Source organism: Ostrinia furnacalis, unplaced genomic scaffold, assembly GCF_004193835.3.
Source record: "Ostrinia furnacalis isolate ACB-3 unplaced genomic scaffold, ASM419383v2 OfSCF0990, whole genome shotgun sequence".
Lineage (NCBI taxonomy): Eukaryota > Metazoa > Arthropoda > Insecta > Lepidoptera > Crambidae > Ostrinia > Ostrinia furnacalis.
Genome location: NW_021131229.1, coordinates 175365 through 187773, shown reverse-complemented (window position 1 = coordinate 187773; position 12409 = coordinate 175365).

The following is a 12409-nucleotide window of genomic DNA, read 5'->3' as shown; positions in this document are numbered from 1 at the left end:
TCATTTTATTATTATTTTCTTTTAGTTAGTACGGTCCCTTATTCACATTATGTCCTTAGACACAACCCTTGCATAAAAAGTAACTTTACATCCTGAACTTTTATATCCTGATAAAGTCTAAAAAATCCATCAATTTCCTCGCTAATACTCGTAGTATCTGTGAAATGAACAGATTAAAAGATTACGACATCTTATAAATAACAGTAGCCCGACCAGTTTCATTAAACTATTAAGCCCAATCATAAATAGAGGCGAGTTACGGAGCTCACCGGCGGGTGTGCAGGGGCCACATAAAATCAGAAGGAACAGCATCCTAGAGAACTGTTTAACAATTACCAGTGATTCTCAATGTTTTTGATGGAAAGTACAGTTTTTTTTCTCTTAATCCACATCTGTCAACCATTGACTATGCGAGCTACTTAGATTGACAAGGCCCATAAATTTAAATTGAGTATCAAAAACAGTACAAAAAGTGTCGATGGTTCATTCAGTGCTACACGGGACATAAGCGTCACTAAAGGCTTTTGGCCTATGACTAAATATGGCAAACGGCGTTCTTAGGAGAACTAAAAATTTGGACACTCACACAGCAGCAAAAGAACTGAAACCGACTCATCTAGTTATTATAATAGGACTTTGTTGGTATAAAAAATGACAGTCTAATTTACTGTCGACTGTACCTAACGTGTTGCTAGAATTAAGGAAAGGAGTATCGTATCACTACAGCACCAAGATACAAAATGAGATTCTGTAAAAGTTTAAGCCTCGTGAAGTATCATTTGCCCTAAGAGAGTTTGGGAACCAATGTCCTAAAGGATGGCAGTCGTGACCAACACGTGTCGGAAGAACAGGCTAATTAGAGTTAGTGTCCTCGCGCGGCACTAGGTCGTCGGATAACATCTTTTAGGACAACGGGTTGGTTGTGAGATTACGCGATTTTATGTATTCTAATAATTCCAATAAAAAAGTAACCAACATATATGAACCCCCTTAGAAAAAATAAAAGCTTGTGTAAACGTTTCACACGAGTTTGAATAAAGTGACATACCTTTTTTATCGCGGAGGAAATGCTTTGCGCATCGTCACCACTGCCGGGGGACGGGGTGGTATGTGTGTCTCCCGGCGTGGAAAAGCCCTGAAAAGGTCGCTGCTCCATCCTGAAAAGGACGGACTGACTGACTGACATAGTGATCTATCAACGCACAGCCCAAACCACTGGACGGATCGGGCTGAAATTTAGCATGCAGGTAGATGTTTTGACGTGGGCATCCGCTTTTACGATTTACGAAGGATTTTACGAAACTCCTCCCCTAAGGGGGTAAAACGGGATCCACGCGTACGAAATCGCGGGCGGCCGCTAGTCACTAATAAATGTGTTGAAAGAAACAGTGATTTATTGTAAAGGATTCATAATGAAATCCATTAGATGTCTAGCCGTACGATCTTGATAACAATGGTAATCGACATCAAATCGCCGTTACCACTGCTACTTATTGTTGAACCATTACCCACTAACCGGTAAACATCTCTAGTAATTCCAGTGGTATTTAAATTTATCTTAGTTAGTGCTTTAAGCAATCCTAAGTAACTCATCGCAAGCAAAATTGGCTACAGTAGGTTCGCTTAAGTTAAGTGTAAAGTTCAATTTGCCAATTCAATGAAGCTTGTGATTAAACGATTTAATTAATTGTGGATTCTTATCCTATAAGTTAGATAAGAAAAGATAACTGAAAGTTCAAACAGACCAAAGGCCGTAAAAATCGCGTAATCATAATTTAATTGGTTTTGACCCCAAGGGTCTCTTTCTCTCTAACTTTGAGGATTCCTTTTATGAACGACTAGCTTTTCGCCCGCGGCTTCGCGCGCGTGAACTACATTATCTACATATTTTACGGAACCCTATTTTTTTCCAAAATAAAATTTAGCCTATGTTACTCGTGGATAATGTAGCTTTCGAATGGTGAAAGAATTTTTAAAAACGGTCCAGTAGTTTTTGAGCTTATTCATTACAACCAAACAAACAAACAAAGTTTTCCTCTTTATAATATTAGTGTAGATATTTGGACAGAGGGATCTAAAATATGTTATCCTAAGAATATACCGTGAGTGCAAGTAGCACTAATTTTTAGGTAGGCGTCACTGGCGAGTAAGGTCTGTCACTAATCAGCCATCTTTATAAATGACTAGCTGCCGCCCGCGACTTCGTACGCTTGGATCCCGTTTCACCCCCTTAGGGGTGGAGTTTCGTAAAATCCTTTCATCATAACATTTACCTGCATGCCAAATTTCAGTCCGATCCGTCCTGTGGTTTGGGCTGTGCGTTGATAGATCACTATGTCAATCAGTCAGTCATTCACCTTTGAGTTCTATATATTTAGGTGACTTACCGAGCCTACTGTTCACCGTCACCTTGTACACTCCAAAATGATGACAGTGCTTGGAAACAATAGCGAAATGTTTTATCATGGCGAGGCAGGTCACGATTCCCGGACTGGAGTTGAACAAATCCTCACATTTCACAAGTCTGATTTAAATAATGTGTAATTGCGCCCATTAGCAGAAAAGGCCAAAATAACTGGATCTGGCACTACCTACTATACAATACGTAAGGTATGTATTTATTTTCTGCTTCAGAAAATCAAAGCTATGAATTTATTCTACAAAAGAAGTTTCTACAACTTCTTTTGCGACCACAGTCAAAAATTTGAGCAGTTACGACATACCTGCAAAAAGATATTTTACACTAAAAAATCATTTTTTGCACTTAGTGGCCTCCGCTTGAATTTCGGCTTGACAAATCTATGATTACTTATAATAACATCTCTTGGTAATATCTGTTTCTATACATGAGTAAAGTTAGCATGAGCTTTCCATTTATTTTTTGTTCTTTAAATCTTAAAATCCAAATAGGTATTCTTTTAATGGTATCTAAATAAATACCATCTTAATCACTTCACAGACAAAGAACAAAAGAAAATCAGATAGCAGCATGAAACAATACTCCAAATAAAAATATTAAACAGTTCGTGCTCAAGCAATACGTTTGATAGGAGTGATAAGTGTCGCGGGCGGAGCTAGATGCATGATCTAGATCCACCCTATCTACCACACGAAAGGAAAGCTAGGAAATTAATAAGTCTGGCTAGACCCGATTACAGTCGTAGATGCAAAGCGTCTATCTATTTGGACATCTTTGCCCGCGGGTTTACTCGCGTGGATTTTGTCTGGGCAAAAAATAGTCATGCGTTTCTTTTGGGAACTGACACACATACAGGCTGTAAGCTATTTTTATTTTCTTCCTATCAAGAAAAAATGTAAAAAAAATATAACTCTTGATCAAATAGTAAAGAAAAATACGCGATTTGAATATTTTCAAAGCATTACACGAAATACAGAAAGAAATGTAAATATTTTTATTTATTGGTTACGTGACTCCAGCGTAATAATATAAAATAATTAAGTAGGTTCCTATAGCCTGAATAACTACTATTAATTAAGGTCAATAAACAAAATTTAAATCTGAAGGCAGATTTGCTACTATTACGTCATTTTACACATTAGCTTTAATTAATGTTTTATCATAAAGACAAATAAAATTTAAGGTTTTAGAAATAAAAATACTTAGTAAGAGCATTAAACTTGGCACTTAATTTAGTTCCACAAAAAATTTGATTGGTGCATGATATTAAAATGACTAATATTAACTGGACAGTATTTCAATCTTTGACATCTTCTGGTTAATTAATTTGACTAACATTTTGTGTGATCATTTCAACCTGCTATTAGAGATACAAAAAGTCCAATAAGAATAAATCGCTTAATTTATAAGCAGGGTTCTCGATTAAAGAACGTATTTTACTCACAAAGTAACATTATAATAAAGCTCGTTAAAAATCTAAAAGCAAATAGTCGACCTTACTTTTCAGTTTTGTGTAAAAGGTATGACTGGGATTTTCAAATAATTTGGACCTTAGTCATAGGTGGATATGGGAATCCACGGCTTCGTACTCTCAACTACGGAATCCCAAATAACATTTAAAAAAGAAAGACACATCAACGTTATCGCATGCTTAATGAAACGGAACTAATTGTTATGACGACTGTAAATCCTTAGCTGTTAATCTTATTTGATAGATTCCAAGATGATGCGATGGCAAGTATAGCAATGGCAACTAATGCGCCGCCTACGCATGTCTAAATATGCTCAGACACGTCCATAATTTTAGACAAATGTGACAACGTAGCCACTTTCCTAATTTCACAAATAATACTAACTATACCAACGTGCGTAGGTAATAAAATCAACACTCCACCTACAGTATTATTACTCATGTGGTATTACAGTATTACTCATGTGGTATTAAAAAATCAAAAAAATCAAAATCAAAATCAAAAATATTTATTCAGTTTAGACCACAAGTGGCACTTATGAACGTCAATAGAAAATAATAAAAAAAGAAAAAGGTAGCCCTTATGGGGCACTTTACATGTCTCCTTATCTTTTGGGCCCTACCAGACTACTACTAAAATATCTACCATTGACACCCGAAATTGATTTTAGCCTAGAAATTACTCATTCACGAAAAGACTACATAAAACTGACCAATTCTTGCAATGAACAATTCTATTTTGAAGTGATTCGCCATTATTTACATTGTATTTTATGGTTTAGTCCAACCCTATCTAATAGCGCATCTGTGGTGTAGTAGACTGTAGACAGCGTGTGAAAAAAACGCACGCAATTTTTCAGGTTGATTCTGGAAAAAAACATTTTCCATCGCAAAACGCCACCGCATTGCATCTTCGGGTATGTGCATTCATTATTGCAGAATGCAGTCCCAAATCGATTAAAACTTAATATGATTACATTAGCATTATGTTCCCATCTGATTTATGTATTAATGAGTAAATCTTTCTCTTGAGTTAATCGAATATTATGCTAAACAGTAAGAATTTGCCGTATAAGGAAGACGTAAATCAAACTTAAGGAAGTGTGCCGTCACATTCGTATTAAATATGACGTTTTGCATTATTATTGCTCTTAATTCCACCGAATCACTTTCTCTATCGATTTGTTTCGTTACAATGATAAATTACATAAAATCAGTGAAAGGCCGTCATAATATTGTTTGTATAGGTAATTCGGCGTATAAAACAAGATTTATAGATATTAAAATTCTGTGACTTCTTTCGATAGTGGGAAGGATATCTCGATAATAAAATAACTGACCTCAGAAACATTTGGTTATATAACTTTTGACGGGTTCGCCTACATTGATTTCGCCATATTGCCATACCTCTGTCATATAAATAAATACTGTCTCAAGCAGGTTTTCTGAGAGATTTACGTTACGGAGGAGGAAACGTTATTAATTTTTGACACATCAATATAATTACGACATTAGTCAAACAGATAATACACGATTACCTACTAATTGCATGTTAAGCATACGCAACTTTCACAAAGAAATCTTTCACGTGCTGTCACAGCTATCTGCCAAGTTAAAGGATATTTATTGAGATTTGGAAAAGTATTAGGTAACGTTTTTTACTATGCGAAGTACACAAGCGGCTGTGGAATTCCTCGGGCGTAATACCAACAAAAGTGCACTTGTGTCAAACAATTACCTAAGAGCTAAGAAAGTTGCGGAATTAGAAATGCTCGGTAATTAGTGGGCGAAGACGAGCAAATTAATCCCAGTTGTACTCATATAAATAAGCGCTAGAAAGTCGAACAAGTTTCATGGCGGGCTGCTTGTGCAATACCGCCCTTAGATTGGCACGAATCCTGCGCCCCGTGATTAGCTTACTTTCACTAAGGAAATGCAATTTTCTAGAAAACGGTAGCGTTAGAAAAGGTTTTCTCTTTTTATCCGACCGTGCGCGGCCGCAGGGGCTCTTACAGCATAATGCAGGCCTAACTAGGTTCTGAGCTACGACCTACATAGCGCTGAATGCAAATTATTTTCTCAACTCCCACGCCTCCGAGTCAGTGAACCGATGATATCGATCGAAAGAATTTGCAGGGCGTAATCCATTTTCATACTTTTTATAATTTGCTGCCTGGGGGTAGATCAGTCGGCGTAGTTATGGGTCAAGGGTATAAAAAGGGCTGAAAAGCAGCTCTATTATTATTCGCGTTGAATTAAAATGCCGAACGCTATTAGCGCTTCACGGTGCATAGAATTCAATCAGTCATAAAAGACATTCCGTGTACCATAATTATTTATATCAGATCTTTTACATTCAATGGACTCTAGTTACTTTAAAAAAATATATTTATGGTTTTAAAAAACTAATTTCAAAATGTTGATATTCCACTCACATCTCTGTCCAAGGCCTTAAGATGAGGCAATATCTAGTCAGCCTCAACATTTTATGTAGATTTTATGACTAAGATTTTTAATTTATGTGTTTTCAGGATACTACTACAAAGTTTCAGTATAATACGTTTCATCGTAACATATCAAAGGCATTTTAAATATTTGTGGGTTAAATCTGATATCACGTTCATTGTTCATTGTCATTATTCCGACTGTACCTTCCTTGTCGTGCCAAAACTAATTTGTGTTATGTTAATATCGCCCTTAATGCAATAAACAATCGGCAGATTCTCAGATATCCCGCGTCCTTCACCTTTCCTCAAGAGGAGCACGATCCTGTCTAGACACTTGCGAAAACTTTCCACGGCAACCTCACGTTGTGACATCCTTTACACTTTTAGGGTTCCGTACCTAAAAAGAAAACCCCTTTTACTAGAATCCACTGTCCATCTGTCTTTCTGCCACCTGTCTGTTGTCTGACAGTGATAGCTAGACAGTTAAAATTTTCACAAATGTAGGTACGTCTGCTGCCGCCATAACAATAAATACTAAAAAAAATATTTATTTTAATCCACAAAACTCAACTCTCAAAAACCATCATTTCAGTAGCAAGGAATTTGCATACCCACAAGTTTGTACGGAAACCTCGGTGGGCGAGTCCGACTCGCACTTGGCCGGTTTTTTGTGTATTATCTGATGTTCCTCACGGCATTCCCCTCACTAGTTTCTCAACCTGTTATCTACTTTTACACACGAAAAGTGAATTGTATTTGGCAAAGGGCAAAACTTTCCTGCACTGGAATGTGTAAGCTGAATCAGTTATTTGACATTTGAACCAATATGTTTCGACGAAATGACTTGTTGGCTAATATTAATCATAACAAGGAACAATTCAATAGATACATGCCTTTGCGAAAACAATAGTTATTTGTAAAGTTATGAGAAGGTGAGTTACCACTATCACACAATTTTCCATTCGATATTAAGATCTATCAAATTAAAGGTATGTCATACTTTTCATTTTACTATATCGTATCTTAGATATCACTTAATTAAAAGAACCTATCCCTACCTACCACTGTGTATTTATAGGTTAAGTAGATACTTGCTTAAGCACTCTACATAAATTCTTCTACATCTACAAAATTATCATAAGATTTAATCGCCTGCCTAAATTCTTGACGTAAAGTGTGAAGATCAGCTTTGCATTAAATGCATAGTCTCAGTCTAAAATAATCAAGTAGGTGATACTTATCATTGGAATCCGAAAACAGTAGATATAATAAAATAATAGACAAGACTATATTCAGCATTTTAGTCACGATAAGCCCTTAATAAAATGCTCCAAATACGGATATAAAATCAACTATTACGATAAACTTTTCAATCGAGATTAGAAGTCTTAACGCGTCGGTGACGAGCGTGTTTTCTTTATGAAGCCATTTTTGATCCGTGACTATATTTCAATGTAATCCCTTGTAGCCATTAATATCCATAAAATGGAATTAACATTTTATTTCTTACTTTTATTTCCAACCAGGAAGAATACTGTAAATTCCAAAACGTTTTTGGACTACTCCTTGAAATGCTCTAACCCGTAAACTATAAAATCTAATTTCTATGCAGTTTAGAAGTACATTAACGCAATCGTAATGATACTTGAATCACTTTAAATCGCTACTTCATTTCCGCGCTGTGTTAAATCCAGAAGCTGCAACCCAAATAACATAGTAATAGCCTTTTTCGCATTAAAATACCCCTTAAATCAAAGCAGATTAGGATCTTGTTGTATAACTATGGATCGCGTCCTTGTTATACTGAATATTAGAAACATGACTTGGGTATACTTTGAAACGACGCTGAAAACTGAGAATTAAGCTCTATTTAATTTATCTTCAGATTAATTCACACCTCTCATTATTAATAATTGAAAATGTAATTTTTAGTACGAGGATGTTTGCGTTGCAATGTAAATGCCGATTCAGAATCGTGACCTTTACAAATAGTAGGTCCATTTATTCCGTGGCCCACATTGCATTGTGAATCGACCCTGGGACATACAAATGATCGCGTCTGCGCCTTCTTCGCCTGTAATTAAATATAAATAAAGGGATTATATTTGTGCGCGGGCGTAAGTCGACTACACGTTAAAGCGGGCGTTGATACACATAATGGATTTAATTAAACGTTTTACGTTGCTCCATCTATCATGACGCAAGTCAGACGCGGCAATATGGGACAGGTTTACGAAGATGCGTTTGAAGAATCCTACGACTGTCTCAAGAACTTTTGCTAAGTCATTTGAAGTGATTCAGGTCGCAAACGATAGTAAGGTTGTGCTCTACATAAAGTCCTGTAGTTGTGGGTTTTGGCATCAACTGAGAATAAGATAGTCTTTTGGTCTGGACTTCGACATAGCTAGCTACAGATTCGAGTCCTGAGGGTAAAAGGTTTTTAAAAAATTATTGCAACTTATTTTTAGTTTAAAGTGAATTTAAGTTTTTATGTTCACACAAATCTGCAGGAATCAGAAAATAACTACGATTGGAACGCCGATAACTAATGCATTCACGGCATAAAGTATTTTGAACCACTCCTCCGAAGTAAAACGCTGGCCTGGAGCAGGAATCTTAAACAATAACTTCATAACTTTGTAACTACAATGATGCCTACCATTAACGTCTAAAATACTCTCAACTCTGTTCTTTTCTTTGAAAATTATAGTAACACCATAGTCCATACATTCCTTTTTAAAAACTGCTCTTAAATATACTTTTAAACAGCATTCTCTAAGCGAAAGGCACATAATATTAGATATCCACACCCTGGGTGGCGATCAAAATTCACGAACTCATAGTAAAAGCGTGACTGCGGTACAGTTGAACTAAATTATTATAATGTTGAAATAAGTTATTTCATCTGAGTTACTGGGCACACAAAATACATAGGTACATAAATTTTACACTGGCTTAAATTATGAAAATAGCAATCTTGTTAAGGATATCCTGATGAATTCTCTTTTGCGTACCTGAAAAACTTCGATCACAAATTGATGTACTTTAAACGTTGTGTGCGCAGTCAAATCCCAAACAAACTTATAATTACTGCAAAATTTGTTGTTAAGTCTTATCAAATTAATAAAAATATGGCAGGTGGCCTCATACTGAAAAATATTTTTAATCTTCAGTTTTCTAACGTGTTGGACGTTGGGACTCGCCGCGCCCCTGACATAAGTTCCTTTTCTATAAATAGACATAGCAATAATTACAAACAGTTTATTGAATACAAGTGTACAATCAAATGAGCATGAATTAGCAGAGTGGTGCCTGCCCCTCAGCCCAGTATGGGGTCGTAGATACGAAACAACGTAATGAAAATTGCGCAAGCGCAGCCAATTCGATAGGCGGTTATTGCTCTTGGACGATAACCACTAAAGAGATAATGGAAATGATTAGTAAATCCTATTGTTGAAATATTGAAGTGTAAATATTAAACTGTACAAGAATGAAGTAAGAGTTAATGTAAGTATTTAAAAGTGAAGAGAAAAGCAGTTAACTGTATAATAAGGAATAAGGTAAATTATTATGTGAACGACGTAAATGAAGTGAACATGAAACATATTTAGTTATATGTAAATTGACGTATTATTTCTGAGAATTATTTCAAAGAGGATTTTTGTTATTTTACTTGGGTACCTACCCCCTTAGTTTTTCTTGTATAAGTACTTCATCTTTATCTGTTTTGCTTTTAATATTTAATTAACTTTACAAAAAGGAGACTCTCAATTCGGTTGTATGTTTTTTGTTACTAAAGTCCTTGGCATAATTATTGATTTCACTAATGATCAGTGCCGTATTATCCATAAGGCACTTTAGGCCAGTGCCTAGGGGCCCACTATGACCAGGGGCCCAGCACTCCCGATTAAAAAAAAAACATGTTAAAGATTATTGATGCAACAAAACTCAAACCACCTCAAAACTTCGCCATATTATTATTTTGGTTTATACATTCAATCGTCATAATTTGATATTGTGGAAGTCAATTCATTTTCGTAACGTTTAGGCCATAGAATTAGATTTTAAATCGGAAATAATTCCTACAAAAGATTTTATTGTTTTAATGGCTTCATTTGTTGCCCATTAATACTATCCTAGGTTTTTGACTTCGGCGGAGTTGTGCTTAAAAGTGGTGGGGCCCCTCGAAAGGGCCATTTTTGCGGTTTTACTGTTATAATATATCGCGTAAAGAACTTACTGTATCGAAAACTGATCTTCATGACGGTTGAAGGACATTCAATCCTGCATTGAATAAAACCAAATTCATATTATTATGTTTTGGACAAACTGTTCTCGTGCTTATCTTCGACAAAGTAGAAAATATATCCGTAGGGTCCCAAATCCCAAACCTTGAAAAGGGCCGCCTTAACCAGCGTATCCCTGTCAAGCCTCACGAGTTGGATTTACCTATCCTTGTTCCTCCTTCATCCTTAACTACGGTTTCTGCACTTCTTCTCTGCACTCTCCTGAACGACTCTGTGTTATCTAATATGGCTGCCCCTCTTCCTTACACCCTACTGCACAACTGCGTTGCCTAGCCGTAGGTACGCCTAGTCCAAGGTTCGACGCCACAAAATCAACTTCATACGCGTGAAAATAGTTTGAATACTATTTCCCGTGCTTGACACATTTTTCTTTACTGCTTCGTCCTTATTAGTCGTAGCGTGATGGTATATATCCTATAGCCTTCCTCAATTTACGAGCTAGATCACACAAAAATAATTATTTAAATCAAACCACTAGTAGTAGAGATTAGCGCGTTCAAACAAACTAACAAACAAAGTCTTCAGCGTTTTAATATGAACCTGTTGTTGTTGATTTTTGGAGTCGGACCTTGGACCAGCTGTAACACTTGGCAACGCAGTCGTGCAGGAGGGTGCAAGGAAGAGGGGCAGCCACAGTAGATAACACTAGAGTCGTTCAAGTGAGTGCAAGGAAGAGGTGCAGCAACCGTAGTAAAGGAACGGCTGCACTGGGATGAATAAGGATAGACGAATCCAACTCGCAAGGCTTGACAGGAATATGCTGGTTAAGGTGGCCTTTTTCAAGGCTTTGGAGCTTGCGGGAGACGAGCCATTGAACGTAGAGAGGGTTATTAATTAAACGTATATTTTCTACTTTGTCGAAGATAAGCACGAGAACGGTTTGTCCAAAATACATATATGAATTAGGTCTTATTAAATGCCCTTCAATCATCATGAAGATCAGTTTTTCGATACTGCAAGTCCTTTACACGGTATAACCGTAAAACCGCAAAAATGCCCCTTTCTGGGGGCTACACCAATTAAGCACAACTCCGTCGAAGTCGAAAACCTTGGATAGTCTTAAAGAGTAACAAATGAAACCATTCTACTAATATTATAAATGCGATAGTTTGGATGTCTAGCTAGATGTTTGTTACTCTTCCACGCAAAAACTACTGAACGGATTTGTATGAAACTTAACAGTATTATTGTTTATAACACAGAATAACATAATTATAGGCTATAATTTATGACGATCTGTGACAAACGAAATTTAACGCGGGTGAAGAAAACCTTTTCTTGTTTTAACTAGCTTTTGCCCGTGGCTACACCCGCGTAGGAATTATTTCCGATTTGATTGATTTTTATGTCTTATTCTACTGGCCTAGTTGGCATTACTGCTTTGTTTTACATGACATAAACATTTTTATTTTTTAATGTTAGTTTTATAAAAATATGCAAGTTTTTCCTATTCTTTGTTTCATTTTTAAATGACTCTGATACTTCGTGCTGTACTAGATAGTGGCGAGTCTTTTTACTTGAAGGAAGGCTTTGCAATGTGATGACTGAAGTCTGTTGTTGATGATGATGGTACCTTCATTCTATTTCGTAATGTAGACAGTAAAAATTTCCAAATTGCGGTTTTGTAGGGGGGCCCGAAACGTGCTGTGCCTAGGGGCCCCGAGATGGTTAATCCGGCCCTGCTAATGATGCAAAGTTAATTTTGTAGCTTAACGTTGTACCCACTAAAAATTTACACACTCATCCAGTTGCAACATCATAGAGA